Below are 18665 nucleotides of genomic sequence, written 5' to 3'. Positions count from 1 at the left end.
GTAAATTTGCCCTCAGTCTTCCAATAACAAAAACAAGCTCCCTGCTCTACCCAGTCTCTGTGTCATTGTGCGGTATGACTTGGACAGTTTAAGCAATCACACGGCTGACTGATACCGCTGTGTTAAACGCTCTGAGATTGAGGCGGTGTGGATTGAAGAGCTACCGTCTAGTTAAACCTGAGCGTCCAGTCAGCGCGCCAATCAATGGAGGACGCAGCCGGAGCGGAGGCCTGCGGTGACGGAGAGAGAAGCCGGATCACACTCTAACAGAGGCTAACCAAGCACACACACACACACTCCAAAATTCACTAGCTGCTTAACCTCACTCATGTAGTAAGGAACAATACACACAGCCCCTATGCCAACCGCTGTAGTACAAATGACCGTGCTATTGATCAGAAACACTTACAAGACCATTTATATATATACACAAACACTTACCTGCAGCATGACCACCAAAAGCCTTAAATAGACATGGATCTACTTTGGGCTTGCAGCTACCTGCCTGACTGACTGGGCCCATTTGATTCTGATCAGGTTTATCTGAAGGAAATCACAGCCGTCTATTTAGCTGAATGCTCAGTAAAACCACTTTCTTAACACACCACTTGGGTTTACAGCTAGATTTGTAACTGAGCCTTGAACAAAATGCATTCATTTGTGTAGGGGAGCGCGGGGCACAACCTAATACTTTTTGACTTTCTCGGTTTGTGTAAATCCACGTGGAGTATAATTTTTTATCCACATTAATTTCACACTCGTAGTACAAATAGATGTATCTATAATTACAGTGTATTCGTTTTCTTTATTTACCTCAAAAGAATGGAAGTGAAATGTGACAACATGCCCCGCTAGATGGGGTACATTGTAACATGTGAGGGGCATTGTAACATGACCATATGACAGCTTAAAATGTAATCTGATCTAATGAAAAAAATGATACAAGACAAACTAAAATATTTTGTCAAAAATTCAGACATTTAGAAAAACAAAGAGATACACTCCCCTCCCTCCACACAAGCCAAAATGCTTTACATTTCTTGAATTAATAATTTGTAATGCAGTGTTACAACGTTCCCCATCTGCACAACTGGAATTTAAAACTGGTTAGTGTCTTCTGCTAGTTAGCAAAGTTTTTTTTATTGCTATCTAAACTGCTAAATAACAGATTGGAGTTTAAAATAATATCAGATTTGTCTCATTTTAAATGAAAACTAAAAACTGAGTTGAAAAATTTACTTCAGCCAGAAATTTACTTTTACTATGGTAAAATAAATATTTAGTGATATAATCAAAGATTTTTGAATTTTGGCACACTTTTTTCTTTATATAGTGTTGATATGGCAACTAGTAAATGCCGTAAATTTTGTCATGCAAGTATGTGTGGAAATTTTTAAACCACACGTGTTACAACTAACCCCACGCTAGTTTGTGCCCCACGCTCCCCTGTATACACAATATCCAAAAGGGAATGAGACATTATGCAGACCGGTTGAATAACCAGCACCTCTTTGAGTTATATCTGTCCTTTTAAAGTTCAAGGTTTTTAGCATTGTGATGTTATTTAAAACATTTAAATTTGAAGTTAGTTTTGGGTCTTTATTATGCATGAAAAACAAACAAACAAAAACAAATCAAAACAAAAACAAAGCTATGTTACTCTCTCTGAGGTCTGGATCAACTCTGAAGAACTTGTGATCCTGGGGATGATTGAATGTGTGCGCATAAGACCAGCCTGCCTCACCATGTATATCATGTAAAGGTGCACCCCTAACCAAAGGCCTGAAAGATGCAACACTCTGAGTGGAGTGGACACCAAATCCCAAGTGGTAAAACCTTTAAAAGGCATTGTTGAATGTCTAAGATCAACTTCATCTTCTCAAGATATCATTCCATCTAGATTTATAAAACAGATTTTCAATACTGTTGGACATGACCGTTTAACAATTTTTAATATTAGTCTAATTACTGGGGTCATCCTTTGCCTGAAAAACAGCTACAGTAACTCTATTATTAAAGAGGCCCAATCTTGATTCTTCCAATTTTAATAATTTTAGGCCTATATCAAACATCCCATTTCTTTCTAAGATACTTGAGAAAATTGTGTTGACCCAGCTGCAGTCCCATTTGATGTCAAATAATATTTTTGAAAAATATTGGTTTTAAGTCTCAACATAGCACGGAAACTGCACTTTTAAAAGTTGTAAATTATATTTTACTAGAAACAGATAAAGGGAATGCAGTGGCTTTGGTGCTTTTAGACTTAAGCTCTGCATTTGATATGGTTGACCACAATATCTTGATTTCCAGTTGGAGAGCTGTGTTGGGCTACAGGGTAACGGGTTGAAATGGTTTAAATCTTTTTTTAACAAACAGAAGTTTTAGTGTTTCAATTGGCCAACATAGCTCATCCTCACGCACACTTGCTTGTGGGGTTCCACAGGGCTCGATTCTTGCCCCAGTTTTATTATCTATATTTATGCTACCGATGGGTGCTTTAATCTGCCGGTGCACAAACTAGATATGCCATTAAACTTTGAGGCCATTTTTAATAGTTATGCTGGCAAAAAATAGCACTCTAACACCCTATCCTCTAATCCAACCCAATATTCAAACATGCAGTAAACTCAACAAAGAAGAAAACTTTGAGAACTCACTCAAGACCACCACTCAGCTCTTCCACTCACTCCACACATGCACACAGACAGAGAGAAAGAGAGATAGTGGCTTGTTCTCCCCATATTGTTGTGTGTTTTCACACATCGAGATTCTATTTCTGGGTTCCTGTGGCCTTTTCTTTTGCTTTTTGTTTCACATTGGCGGTTTTAGTTTGGATTACTTGTATGGCTGATGTGTACATTTGATCTGTCAGTGGTGCTAGTAGGAGACTGATGTGTGTTTAGAACTGCATTAAGAGCTCTTATTTGTGTGAAGAGTTTCTGTTTGTAGTGCTTTTCATCGAAGAGTGTCATGAGGGATTTATCTGTGATGTTTTCAGAAGGTAAGAGCTCCCTTCAGCAGCAGCTATCTGTCTAATTCAGAAGATTCATTCACACTATTGCTTGAACACACACTGATCAAATGTGTACCTTGAATGCATAAGGAGATGCCTTGGATAAAGTGCACTTGAAATAATTCCTCCTACTTGAAGAATTGCTCATATACCAACAAGTAGACTGTTATAAAAAGTATTTTTTCAGGTAACACAAATTAACTGAATTAAAAGGAAATACCAAATAGTCTTTAATATATTTTAAGCACACTTTTAAAAATGCTGTTTAGTCTATTTAGTAAAATTATTTATGGTAATATATCCAATATTTCTAAAGTAATGCTACGTGCAATGAAATAATTCACTACCTAACATATTAAAGCATAAACTTAAAGTATAGTCGATTGTGATCGCAACTTTAACATATTGATAGATTACCATATTACCTTTTTAAAAATAATCGTAATAATCTCCCAATTGTCTGTTTCACTTGTATGGAGAGATCTTTTGACCGCATGATGTGGTTCACAGAAACAGCTTCTGAATGCAAACGACACACTTAGAATCAACTCCAGACCTTTTATCTGCTTAATTGATGTAGAAATAACGAAGGAATAGCCCACATCTATCCATCAAACAGGTTTTGAGTCAATTGTACAGTTGCTTATGGTCCCTTGAAAAGGGTGGAGGTACATATTAAAGAGCTGTAATTCCTTAAAAACCTTTCCTCCAATTGTGATGAGAATCCCCTCAAATTAAAGATCAGCGTGTGCATTATAATTTACATTATATAACTGTAACTTGAGTATGTTTTGGTCAGCAGCTAAAATAATAAAACTTGAGCCTGTGTCCAAATATATGGACCTGACTTTAACTATAAAAAATTGGAGATTGGGAGAAATCAAACCATAATGAACAAAGGATTGTGGGGAATGTAGTTCATAATGGAGATCACTCCAGCTGGAGGATGTAACAGTTTGACAGATGCAGATATTTTAATCCTGATAACTAATCTCTGGCTAATTTGGTTGTTCAAACAAGTTAATGGATTTGATGAAAATATTTGGATTCAGTTGTCTGAGATTACTCTGTGTTGACATGTTCATTGGAAAGGGCAGATATATCAGTTCTCGAAACCATGATCAACAATGCAGCGATTGGATGGCGGCGAGACAGCAAAGTAATGACATAATTTAATTAAGATCAAGGAAACAGCCTTTTTTTCTGTGTCAATGGTATTGTAATTCATTTAATTCTGAAGCAGATTTTTTATACCTGACAGCATTAATTAAAGTGTCTTAATCCATAAGATCCATTTTTAAGACATAACGGACTGTTTTAAAATGAAGTGTGCATCATAAAAACATTTTGAGACTTGAGAAATGATCTGTATCTCCAGCGCCACATCAAAGCTCACTGAATGCACGGCTCAGACAAACTGTACAGAATGTGTGTATGACTGCAATACAATTATGAGATAATTATTCCCTCACGAATAAATCTCTCAATGGGTAAAATTGGTGATGTCTATTATTATATATTATGCTAAATTTTAATTATTTTCAAACTAATTGTTAAAGTTATTATTTCAAAATTATTTTTCCTAGTTTAATAAGGTGCGCTTATGAGAAAATAGCAGTAACTGGGACAGACTTTCAGTATCACCAGGGCCAGCCCAAGCCTTAAAGGGGCCCTAAGCAGAATTTTATTTGGGGGCCCCTCAGTGCTGCCAGTACAACTGATCATTGTCAATGCTTGATTATTCGCACACTGTAAATCTAACACACCCATTATCAATTTTATTTGTTTTAGCTGTGTTGCTTACATCATACCAATGTTTTTACCCCTCTACATTTTTTAATTGTAACAGCAGCAAACCCACAAGTGTGATCAGGTGTTCATTTGCACTTTAACATTCAAAGTCTTACAGTACTAAGTGGCATATTTAACGTGGTGTACTGAAAGGTATCTAAATAATCCAGCAGACAATGCATTTACAAATCTGAATGCTATTTTAGCCACATAAAATATTATACACAGCACTCATCTGTAAACAAAAAACAACCATTCTTAATCTATAACTAGCTAATAGAGGCATACTAATATTGGAATATAATAGCAAAGATTCCAGATGTAGGTTAAGGTAAATAATGTTAAGCTGTTCTCAATACCAAGTTTATGAAACAGAATTGTTTTATTACAAAGATATATACCCTGGAATGTGATTTTTACACAGAAGACAAAAACTTTAATCTAAAATCAGCTACGTAAAATGTTATATGAGGGTTGCCAACATTGGTTGCCTGGCTGGAGTGAGATACAGTACATGAATATATAACAAACTAAAATTTCACACTGCCGTCTGTAATGGGGTGAACGAGACGTGAGATGTGCGGATCCATTTGCAAGCTTTTATTAATAAACATAGAAAAATAACAGGCAGGGTCAAAACACCAGCAAACGAGTATGGCACGGGCAAAACACAAGAGTAATCCTAGGGCATGCGTGGGTCCTCGATCGGCGAACAATATCCAGAGGGCTTGAGAAGAGGGGTAGTCCAATAACCTGAGCAATAATCCAAACGATGTACACACAGAGTCCGAAACGGTGAGACGAGGGTTAATCCACGATACAAGGGCAGGAAACAGGAAACGAGACTATAAACAAAATAAACTAAACTTAGACTTAGACTTAGAGAACACAGAATGGCTCGGCAAGGCAGCTAACACTTGGAGAGTGCTAAACGCAGAACAATACTCGGCAGAGAGGAAGAGGAAGTCCATGGTTTAAGTAGAGTGTGTGATTGTGTGATAATTCTTAGGTGTGAGCATGATGTCGTCAGTGCAATGGATGATGGGAATTGTAGTCCGAGGGTGAAGTGCAACAGTAGTGTGGTGCAAGAGTCAATATGATGGAAGGGCGACCTCTGATGGTGAGTGTACGGAAGACCATGAACCGGATTCGTGACACGTCTAAGTTTTTTAAACACTTAAAATATTTAAAAGCCTATATTATTTTTCATAATTCTGCAGGTCTGCAGTAAAATTCACTTGAAAGATTCACTTTTCATTCATGAAGATGAAAAAGTTTGCCAAAAATGTGTCTCCTGGTGGAAAACAAAGACTTTTTAAGATGAAAATAACATGAAATTACACAGACTTGTGAAAACCACAGGCTTTTCGCTGCTGTAGTTTTGTTACTCTGAATTACTCTGCATCACTTAATTCACAGGTCTAGTTTGACATGGGCTTGTTAGATTCTGTCCATTGCTACAGTATTTATCACAATAAATATTTATCACAATAAATACTGTACAAATAAATAATCTCTACAATATTTATCAGCTCTGAGTATCACCTTAACTTATATGAAACTAATTTAATCTTGTTTGCTTGAAATAAGGCCCATGGACATCTGTTGATTCCTTTTGAGGTTCATGGCAGCGTTTAAAGTAGATATATTGTGTCCCTATTTCTTGCTGTTTCTTTAATTTCATAAACAAGCCATGGCTTTCATTAAGCTCACCACACAAATCCACAGGCTAGCCATTCTGTAAAAATCAGTTGACAGCTTGTTATTTTGCAGTGACTTGTAAATGGTTGACGAATGCTCCACAAATACGAGAAACGTCAGAGATGGAAAAGGTTAATAGACAGTTGAGGTTTTCATGTTTTTGGATAATGAAATTCAATTGGCTTCAAATGTATTTGTGTAGTGCTTTACAAATCGCTCCAAAGCAGCTTTACAAAGAACAGAATAGTGCCGTACAAACCCCCCAGTGAGCAAAGCAAAAGCCTCGATGACAGGGAAATGTGTGTGTGATAGATAGATCACACAGATAGATCCTCTCTATCTGTATGCATGGATGAGGCCTACTTTACACATTACAGACTGATCAAGAAAACAACGACATGTAGCATAGACAGAGCACAACATAAACGTGATACATTATACACAATGAGTGTAACTGTATGTGCGCAGCAGTAAATATGTATACTGTTTATAATTTACACAGCACTTCAGTGTAGGTCTAGCTGATCTTTGGTGTTATAGCTGGGGTAAGATCTCTCTAGCTGTATGATGTGAGATCACTCTGCACTCATGGATGATGGCAAAAAATAAATGGTTGACACCAGCTAGGCTCTTTGACTGTTACCACGTCTCTGAGCGTTTAGTGCTATTCACAGTCTGGCCATTAAAAGCAGAGTGCACTATGAAGATGTTTGCTCATGATTCATTGTATACTTCTGTGTTTCACTCGAAATGTTTATGAATGCTTATTATTTGCAGTTATGGATTTTTTACTGTTTGCGCAAATCATTATTGGGCATACGAATCCTGTAGATTTGTTTTATCAGCAAAACATAATTAAGAGTCTCCTTAGCAGCTTCACATTTCACCAATGTTTCATATGCATCAGCATCAGGACATAAACTGAATATAGGTTATATTGTTTTTGTGATAAAACCAGAAGAATCAGAAACTACTGTTATGCTACCATTGCAAACACACAACCGATTCTGTCTGCCACCTGTTCATGTACTGTCTCTCACACACACACACACACACACACACACACTTTCTGAAACAACAGCTTGCTTATCGTGAATGAAGATGATTTTGTGGAAGTGGAATGATTGGGCCTTTGTTACTCTTGGCCAACATTGATCTAGGGTATTTCCTTAAGAAAGAGTGGAAGGGTTCATAAAGACAGACTCAGTGGTGTGACAGCTGGCTGCACATCTGTCTGTGTGTATGTTTCTGAATAGGGGCATTGCATTAGGGTTGTCACTCTTAAAGCGGTATTGAGCTTTACTGAAGGTAAGCTGATTTGACTGTAATGCAGTGTGAGCACGGAGGCTGTAATGACAGGATGAAAGGAATTTGAGAGAATGAAGAGCTTTTTGTTGAACATTCACCCACCCACAGACTCAAAGAGAGAAAGACAAACACACTCATCTTCATTTATGTGCACATCAAATAAGAGAAACAACTAGATTTGCTCGGCTGTGCAGCAAGTCATCGGCACAATGCTACAGGCTCCAGGGAGCTCTTACATGATGGGGAGATGCTCTGGATTGTTGCTAGGGCATTGCTAGTGCACTCTCTGTGGTTGCTTAATGACACTATTGTAGTCAAATTAACAATAGGTTCTCTGAATATTCACCTCAAATTTAGCACTGCAAGACCGAGAAGGCCTCCTGGTTGGACGTATTTCACACTGTTCTTAGAAGTGCATAGGACGTTTATTATCCGTGCTTTTGGGAAATTCACTTTAAGTGACAGGGTAAGCCTGACATTTCAGATTCTGGTATGAATCATACTTAAAACTAATCTGTTTGAACAGTCTGAGTTCAGGTTTAATGGGTGAAATATATGGAGAATCACGTTGATTGAATCAGGTGCGGTAGATTTATATTGCAGAAAACTCAATGCAGCATGAATGAGGTTTCAGTGAGAAATGTGAAGTGGAGGGATACTTATTTAGTTAAAGGTTAGAGGTTTCTAACATTATTGCTCTGTCTCTGAAATCCTTCAACCCTTCGTTTTAGGAAGTGAGATGACTTTTAATCTGGCTCTAGATAAAGTTGTCTGTCAGATGCACCAGAGACATCTTGAACTTGTTTTTGGACAAAATAATATTTGAGTAACAGCGTTCTCACACAAACACATAAGCTTGTGAACGTGCAATGAAAACCACCATGACTTTACTTTTATTAATGCATAAATGTCTAGTTATTTTTCATTTGGAAAATTGTCAGCGAGCCACTCGATTCAGCCAGACTTATGAAGGTTATGAAGGATGTAATTAATTAGAGTATTCCTGAGTCTCCTGAAAGCAAAGACATGAAAATAGTGAGCCTAAAAGCTCCCAACTCAACAATCTAGGAGCAAGTCTGAAACATTTGCATTTCACTTCTAATTTTAGGGGCCAGTTTTACTAAACTGGGCAAAATAGTGTGAGAGCGCAATTTCAAAACAGCACTGATGGGCGTTGAAATTTCTGCGGGTGATTTACTAACAACAAGCAAATTAAAGAACACAGACAGAACATCTCATTTTCATATCGACCAATGCAATATACCAAGTGCTGCGCAAATGAACGTAGTCACAAATAAAGAATAAAGAAATAAAGAAGCCACAGTACATTGAAAAAAGGCCAAAAAATGAAGGCTTGCAAGAAGTTTTGATAGAGCTGATATTGCCTGACTCCTAGTTGAAGGTTTAAAGTCATATTTTATTTCCTGAAGCAAATTAAAAATAACATGGCTCGGCAAATTATCTGTTCAGATAATTTGTTGTTCTGGCATCACAAATAAATTAATACATGTGGAAAAATTCCTCTCCCTTCTACCACACGCTCTCTGGCGGTACCTCCACTAGCAACAATAATTGCAGCCATTTCAAGCGCAAAACAGTTTAAGACATGCTTATTTTGGCCATTAAATAATGGTGCAAATGCCAGTAATTTGACGATCGCAAACGTTAGTAAATCTCATTGCATGATTCATTCGAATACTCTCTTCCCATAACTTTTGCGTCTGAAAGGGAAACTCCTAGAAATGCATATTCAATAAGGTCAGGTGCAAAAATAACTGTCCACGCCTTTTCAGCGCTAATTTGTCACTGCGCATCTTTAGTAAAACCTGACAGTAGTCTTTTAACACCAAAAGACAGTTTGTGCTGGCGCAAGCTGTTAGTAAAACTGGCCCTTGAACTACTAAATATTTCTTCTTAAAGGGATAGTTCACCCAAAAATGAAAATTCTGTCATTAATTACTCACCCTCATGTCATTCCAAACCTGTAAGACCTTACACATTATTTTTTGCTTTCGTTGCACACAAAAAGTAATCTCGTAGCTTCGTAAAATTACGGTTGAAGCACTGATGTCACATGGACTGATTTAACGATGTCCTTACTACGTTTCTGTGCCTTGACCGTGTTCCCTTGCTGTCTATGGAGGGTCAGAGAGCTCTTGGATTTCATCAAAAATATCTTAATTTGTGTTCTTGAGATGAACGAAGGTTTTACGGGTTTGCAACGACTTGAGGGTGAGTAATTAATGACAGAATTTTAATTCTTGGGTGAACTACCCATTTAAGCCCTATTTAGAAAGGGTTAGTTTCATGTAATAATTAGCAGGGCATCTTTGTATTGTAATTCTGTGCAAAACAAACAACCATCATCAACCGTTTTTTTTTTTTTTCTGATTGTGCGTTCACGTGCCAGCAAAGATTGCAGATTTCTTTTAATCCCTAGCATGTAACCCCAGGTAATTGTAATCCCATGCAAACTGACACAAGCATGTGCATCTACTGTGAAAGACACCTGACCAGTCTGTAAACCGGGCTGTAATCATTGTTCTAGACACAGTTCTAATCATCATCTAGACACTGCTCAATGATAAGACACCAGAAAACGAAAAGACACACTTAATAACATATTCACACTGGCTGCTGCATATGGACTTAAGGACTTGATGCATGTTCTTCTCAAGCTCTATGCTTCCGTGCTCTTTACTGAAAAGATATACTATGTCACCTTTATTTATATAGCCTTTATTTTAACAATGTCAATTGTGTCAAAGCAACTGCACAATATCAAAAAAGGAAAATAGTGTGTCAATAATGTAAAATTAAAAGATTAAAAAAAAGATTATCAGTTAAAGGCATATCATTATTGAATTCAGTGATGTCATCATCCAGCTCAGTTCAGTTTAAACAGTGTCTTTGCAATCAGGTCGACGATATCACTGGAAATGAAGTGTCCCCAACTAAGCAAGCCAGAGGCGACAGCGGCAAGGAACCAAAACTCCATCGGTGACAGAATGGAGAAAAAAACCTTGGGAGAAACCAGGTTCAGTCGGGGGACCAGTTCTCCTCTGGCCAAACGAACCAGCAGTTCAATTCCAACTGCAGCAAAGTCAGATTGTAAGGGCTCAACTGGTTCCAGTGGTCTTTTCCCGATGGCTGTCTAAGTGGCAGGATCCTCACTGGCGCTCATCTCGGTGTTCTGGTCTCCGCTGACGTTCAGGGTTGTAGAGATCATCTCTGGGTGCTGATCCACCATCTGATCTGGATACGGACTGGATCTGGTGACTGCAGTGACCATCTGGGCTGGATACGGACCGGATCGGGTGGCTACGGTGACTGGGTATACGTCCCCAGGGCTCATCCAGGTGTCTGGCCTCCGCCGACGATCAGGGCCACATACATCATCTCCCGGCACCGATCCACCATCTGATCCGGACACGGACTGAGAAACAGAATAGAAACAGACAAATATTAGCGTAGATGCCATTCTTCTTATGATGTATCGAGTACATCGGGTGTTATGGGGAGTGTTCCCGGTTCCGGTTGATCTAATTAATGCAGCCTAACAATCCTTTAACAGATTTGAATAATAGAAGTGTATTAATGTGTTATGTGTAAGCCAGGTTAAAGAAATGTGTCTTTAATCTAGATTTAAACTGACAGAGTGTGTCTGCCTCCTGAACAGTATTAGGTAGATTGTTCCAGAGTTTGGGTGCTAAATAGGAAAAGGATCTGCCGCCCGCAGTCGATTTTGATATTCTAGGTATTATCAAATGGCCAGTTTTGAGATCGCAGCGGACGTGGGGGACTATAATGTGATAAGAGCTCGCTCAAGTACTGAGGAACTAAGCCATTCAGGGCTTTATAAGTAATTAACAAGATTTTAAAATCTATACGATGTTTGATGGGGAGCCAATGCAGTGTTGACAGAACCGGGCTAATATGGTTATACTTCCTGGTTCTAGTAAGGACTCTAGCTGCTGCATTTTGGACCAGCTGTAGTTTGTTGATCAAGCGTGCAGAACAACCACCCAATAAAGCATTACAACAGTCTAACCTTGAGGTCATAAATGCATGAATTAGTATTTCTGCATTTGACGTTGAGAGCATAGGTCGCAATTTAGATATGTTTTTGAGAAGGAAAAACGCAGTTTTACAGATGCTAGAAACATGGCTTTCAAATGAAAGATTGCTATCAAACAGCTCACCTAGTTTCCTAACTGATGAAGAAGAATTGACAGAGCAGCCGTCAAGTGTTAGATAGTGTTCTAGGTTATTACATGTGGCATTTTAGGTCTGATAATTAACACCTCTCTTTTTTCAGAATTTAGCAGTAAGAAGTTACTCGTCATCCAGTTTTTTATATCGACTATGCATTCCGTTAAGAAATAATGTTTAAATAAAGAAATATAGAGCTGAGTATCATCAGCATAACAGTGAAAACTAACACCATGTCCCCTGATAATATCTCCCAAGGGTAACATGTAAAGAGTGAAAAGTAACGGCCCTAGTACTGAGCCTTGAGGTACTCCATACTGCACTTGTGATCGATATGATATCTCTTCATTCACTGCTACGAACTGATGACGTTCAGATAAGTACGATTTGAACCATGCTAATGCACTTCCACTAATGCCAACCAAGTCTATTTAAAATAATTTTATGGTCGATAGTGTCGAACGCAGCGCTAAGATCCAGTAGAACTAATAAAGAGATACAACCACGATCAGATGATAGAAGCAGGTCATTAGTAACTCTAATGAGAGCAGTCTCAGTACTATGATACGGTCTAAATCCTGACTGGAATTCCTCACAAATACAATTTTTCTCTAAGAAGGAATATAATTGCGAGGATACTACCTTTTCTAGTATCTTTGACAGAAAAGGGAGATTTGAGATCAGTCTGTAATTAACTAAATCTCTGGGGTCAAGTTGTGGTTTTTTAATGAGAGGCTTAATTACAGCCAATTTGAAGGTTTTGGGGACATATCCTAATGACAATGATGAATTAATAATAGCCAAAAGAGGATCTATGACTTCTGGAAGCAGCTCTTTTAGGAGCTTAGATGGAATAGGATCTAACATACATGTTGTTGGTTTAGATGATTTAACAAATTTATACAATTCTTCCTCTCCTATAGAAGAGAATGAGTGAAATTGTTCCTCGGGGGATCTATAGTGCACTATCTGATGCAATATTGTAGCTGACGGCTGCATGGCTACAATTGTATCTCTGATAGAATCGATCTTGGAAGTAAAGTAGTTCATAAAGTCATTACTGCTGTGCTTTTGGGAAATGCCAACACCCGTTGATGCTTTATTTTTCGTTAATTTAGCCACTATATTGAATAAATACCGGGGGGGTTATGTTTGTTTTCTTCTAGAAGAGACGAAAAGTAATCAGATCTAGCAGTTTTTAATGCTTTTCTGTAGGATAGGGTATTTTCCCGCCAGGCTATACAAAATACCTCTAGTTTTGTTTTCCTCCGTCTGCGCTCCATTTTCCGGGCTGCTCTCTTTAAGGTGCGAGTGTGCTCATTATACCACAGAGTTGGACTGTTTTCTTTGATCTTCCTTAAGCGTAAAGGAGCAACTGTATCTAAAGTGCTAGAAAAGAGAGAGTCCATAGTTTCTGTTACATCAAGTTTTTCTGCGCTGTTGGATATGCTGAGGAATTGAGAGAAATCAGGAAGATTACTTACAAAGCAATCTGTTAGAGGTGATGGTTCTACCATACTTGTAACAAGGAGTAGAATTTGCAGTTTTAGCTATATGGAGTTTACACAAGACTAGATAATGATCTGAGATATCATCGCTTTGCTGCAGAATTTCAACACCACTAACATCAATTCCATGTGACAGTATTAAATCTAGAGTATGATTTCGACAATGAGTAGGTCCTGAAACGTGTTGTCTAACCCCAATAGAGTTCAGAATGTCTATGAATGCTGATCTTAATGCGTCTTTTTCATTACCGACATGGATATTAAAATCGCCAACAATTAAGACTTTATCTGCAGCCAGTACTAACTCAGATAGAAAATCAGCAAATTCTTTAATAAAGTCTGTATGGTGCCCTGGTGGCCTGTATACAGTAGCCAGTACCAACATCACAGGGGATTTATCAATAACACGTGTTTCTCTAGATAATGTTATACACAGCACCATAATTTCAAACGAGTTATACTTAAAACTTGCCCTCAGAAAAATACTGAAATATTGCTATAAATTGTAGCAACACCTCCACTTTCATCAGGTTTATCAGTGGGTGGGTCACTGAGTGGAGAGAACCTGTTTGATGTTTTGATCGGAGCGGAAGAGTGGTGTTTTGACCCGCAACTAGGCCGCCTTACAGTCACCCAGCTGCCCTGCTGCACGGGCTCAACTGGAACCAAACAAGCTAGTCGCATCCAAAGCAGTATCTACAGCCCTCACATTCTTACTGTCCTCAACTAAAGTTTGGATGCGTGCCTCTAATTCTGATTCCGATTTGAAAAACGGAGCGAGAGAGAAATGAAAACGGAGAGAGAAAAAAGAAAACAATAATAGAAACGCGAATGGAACGTTCGCTTTTTAAAACACGAACAATCAATTTTTTTTAAAAAGCGAACGATCAAATTAGTTACATTAGTTTGATAGATAATACCAGAAATATGGTGGGAATTAAGTTATATATTATCACTTTAAACAACAGAGAGTGAAAGGTAAAGATTCAATAAAAAAGCGGAGCTACAAACGCAAACCTCTCAGCAGCACAACAGACAGGGACAAACTGAAGCAATCGATCACAGACTGAAGCGATGAGAATGAGAATGAGAGTTCTTTATGCTTGGAGAGCACTGAACCTCTGCTGCAAATGCCAAAAACCAAAGCATGCAAAAAGCTGTATATATAGGACTTCAGTTGATCTCTAAGTGGACAGAGGATATGTAACTTACGCTCTTGCAACTCAACCAGAGGAGAATAACTTGTGACAGTTTGAGAGCTGGGGGACGCAGAGATAAAAAAGGGGCTTTCAATGCCATTTTTGAACATCCTGGGGCAAAATCCATACACTGAGGACTCTCTTAAATAATTCCAAAAAAACTAAAGAGAATACTGTATGCTCAGAGGTTCAGTGAGAGAGATTTAGAGATGCTCTTTGGTGTAGAAAAGTACAATCCCCCAAAAAAAGAAAGAAAAAGATCCAATGCACACTTCAGCAAAGCTTATAAAACCTTGTATTCAGCAGACTTTCATAATAGAACATTTTAAAAGGAGATCACAAATAATTGGCTGCAAACCCATTTTGAGATTTAACCACATAATTGTTGCATTGTACAACACATATAGATTAAACTCTATTTGAAAGTAAGGGATTAAGTCAATTTCTCCATTTAGAAAAAAACGTTCCCTTCATCTGATGTGTAAGCTTTTTTTCTTTCTAATGATTTTAAACGATCTCCACCTCTAATATTTTGCCTACTGTAAGACTGTCTGAACTGCTGTTCTGAGCTACCAGTGAAAGAGAAATGTGGACAAATTATTGCAAGTTTTATTTGTTTTATCTGTTATTGATTTTTAATGAATTTACAGTTCCGACATTGATATGTTGTGTTGGCTTTTGGGTGTACTCCAGATAGGGAGCTCTGTCTCCTCACAGCGAGATGCTCCTGGGTCATGTCCTTTCTGTGTGGAGTTTGTATGTTCTCTGAATGCAGGTGGGTTTGGAGGATGGATAGACGTACTACATTTTTTTCAGTGTTTACCTAAAGTGCAATAATTAGTTATACTGTAAATACTAAACCATATGTATGGTATTAAGTTCACTTAAACTTGCAAGTATACTTGCAGCAGAAAAGATAACAGTACACATACAAGTGCACAACTAGTACACTGAAATTAGTATAATTACTAAGCTTCTTGCCAGAGGCAATGTCAGCTGAGACATGTAACACAAAATGTGTTATACTATATTTGTATGTCAAATTCTACTTAAATATCACTAGGTTCAACTGGCAGTTCACTTATAAAAAAAATACATCAGAGTGCTTTCAGGCATATTTTTGAATAATATTGAAATGCATGCCAGTATTGGAATGTACTGCAGTGTACCAGCACTCATGGACAGGACCTGATAGCATCAAAGTGCCCTTCAGTTTCTGTTCACACAGGGCAGTACCCTCAACGGGACATCAGTGTACCTTAATTCACCCTAAAGATTCATAGTATACATTAAAGGAACACATTACTACTCTAAGGTATGAATCAGCATCTTTTAGGGGTTGATATCGATATGGCACAGAGTTGCCCCTTTAAGGACACTGCCCCAGTGACCAACTACTGTACTATTAGCAATTTTTGCACTTTTGTTCTGTGTTGGCAGGTAAACGCAGACAAAGCGAAATTAAATTCACCTTAGATCTACTCATCTTTTTAATTCTGAAAAGCCCTTGCCAGCAGCGTGAATGTCTGCTGGCTCACATACTTATGTGATGAAGACTGAGAAGTGAGGAGACCAGCATGACTCACATCAAATCCATCGTCCAGCAGCTTTAACCATTACAGTATTGATCTCTTCTAGCCCTTGCCCACTGATTTAAGAGTCTGCTCTCCAGAGACGACTCTCTTTGTTTTGAGAGTGACTTTAAAATCCCTCAGGGTAAGTGAATCACAAGGCAATCTATGAACCAGTCTGAACCGAAGGGATCCTGATGTATACATTACCATCTGTGTTGTATCTCTGAATATTGCTTAATCGGTTCCAAAACAAGGGTCAATACTATGCATTTAAATGTGAAACAGCAAGGGACCTAAGGTAGGGTCCTTGTGCACTTCTTGTTCATTGTTCATGCAGTGTTCATGACAATACTGATTTAAACATAAAAAATACATACAATGGCAACAAATTCATAAGCTAAGTGAGGGCGGAAAAATAACAGAAAATTATGTAACAGTAAGTGTATGAAAATTGTTTTAGAAAGAAAAAAGATGAAAGTGAAAATTGGTAAAGAAGTTTCATGAATGCTTAGCATGATTTTCTTCCAACTGTTGCATACTAGTTGCCTTGGAAAATTAGGACAATTGTTATATTGCTCCCTGCTCTTAATGCATTGTTTACTTGAGCATCAGTGGATGTTTTCAGCCTTGTATGAGTGCTGTTGTCATCGGTGTGAAAAGATGGATCTCAAAATCATTGTGAGGGGTTCGAGTGTGCAGAATATGCTGAAAAGCCAAGAAATGTGCAGGACATGGAGAATAGCAGGTAACTGCTCAGGACCTAAACTTAACATCTACCTAACTAACTGTTAATATGCTACAAATTAGGAGTTTATTGAGGCAAAAGTCATAGTTAATAGTAAGAATTGCATCTTAAAATAAAGTGTTACTGAGAGTGCTCTTCAAAGTGCACTGTCATAAACTAAAACTTTGGCAAGAAGTATAGAGTTATGGACTATAACTGGTCAACTAGCAGTATACCTCAGGTTTACTTGTAGTATAGTTTAGTACATTTATATTAGTACTTACTACATTACATATTCTTGTAAAATATAGTTGAACTTTATTTGTTATGTCTTGTTCTATGTTGGTTATGTTTTCATTCTGTTACTTGTTCTGTTTTGCCTGAGTTCTAGTTCCTTGTTTGTTTCCATGGTTGTAATTTTGTTCCTCACCTGTTCCTAGTTATGTTAATTATTTTTGCTTGTGTATTTAAGCCCTGAGTTCCTTCTGTTCGTTGTTTGGTTTCATAATGTTATAAGTAGTGATGCAAAGTCCGATTCATTTTTGCGAACCGATTATTTCCATGCAGATTGGCTCATTGAACTGGTTCATCGATTCAATCGGTTCCTGATGTCATCAAGCAATAACGTCTCCAGCATTTCTTTTCTAACAACTCAGTGTTGTATCAATGAAAAATTCAAATAAGTCATTAGTGTCAACACATATTGACACATTCAAAAAATAAAGTTATTTGTGTGAAAGCACATTGCTGATTATTGCCATTTAATTCACTTAAGTTATTGGTGTATGTGGTCACAGTTTCATTTGCGGATCTTTGTCAGATATGACTGACTGAGAAATATTGACTAGCCTTCAACTTGGATAAGATTCCTAAAAGTTTCACACCTTCAGCACACATTACAGATACTGATGCACAAACGCGGATATGTTCTACATGTCTATAGTAGCCTATAAAGAACGAATAAGCCTCTTTATAAACTCATTGATTTTGCTTAAGCAACTTTAAATATAATATGCATGCACAAACTATTGTAAAATTTATTTACATCACTCGACAGAAGGTTTTTGCAGGTTTTAATAAAATGTAAATTAATAACGGTCATGAGCATATTTCCAGTACACACCTCAGACTAGCACAGTCTCGTCAACTCACTCATCAGAATCTTCGGTAATGATCGCCAAACTTCGCCATGGTTCATTTGGTTCTTGTTGAGTCCTCGGTAATCCTCAGCAAACTTTGGCAGTTGGTTGAACTGGCTCATTTGGTTCTTTTTGAGTTGGACGTGCTACTTCGGCTGTGCGTCCTGCGTCATATCACACCGGAATTAAAGTTCGATTCAGTTCGATTTGTGAACCGGCTCGACCGGCTACTTACTAGGAACCAGCTCAAAAGAGCGATTCGTTTAAGAACCCGACATCACTAGTTATAAGTGGATGCATTTCTCCTATGATTCTCCAGCATGTTCATTGTCAGATTGCGACAGACTTGCAGTTTATTCGCCAGTTACATACACTACCATAATATGACATTAACTAGAAAAAATTGCATTTATTTATTTATTTGCCCCTGTTTGGTTTGCATTTAAAGGGATATTTCATCTCAAAAAAAAAAAAGTATTTTACTCAACCTCATGTA

The sequence above is a fragment of the Barbus barbus genome, assembly GCF_936440315.1.
Source record: "Barbus barbus genome assembly, chromosome: 29".
NCBI lineage: Eukaryota > Metazoa > Chordata > Actinopteri > Cypriniformes > Cyprinidae > Barbus > Barbus barbus.
This window is presented reverse-complemented; position numbering follows the sequence as displayed.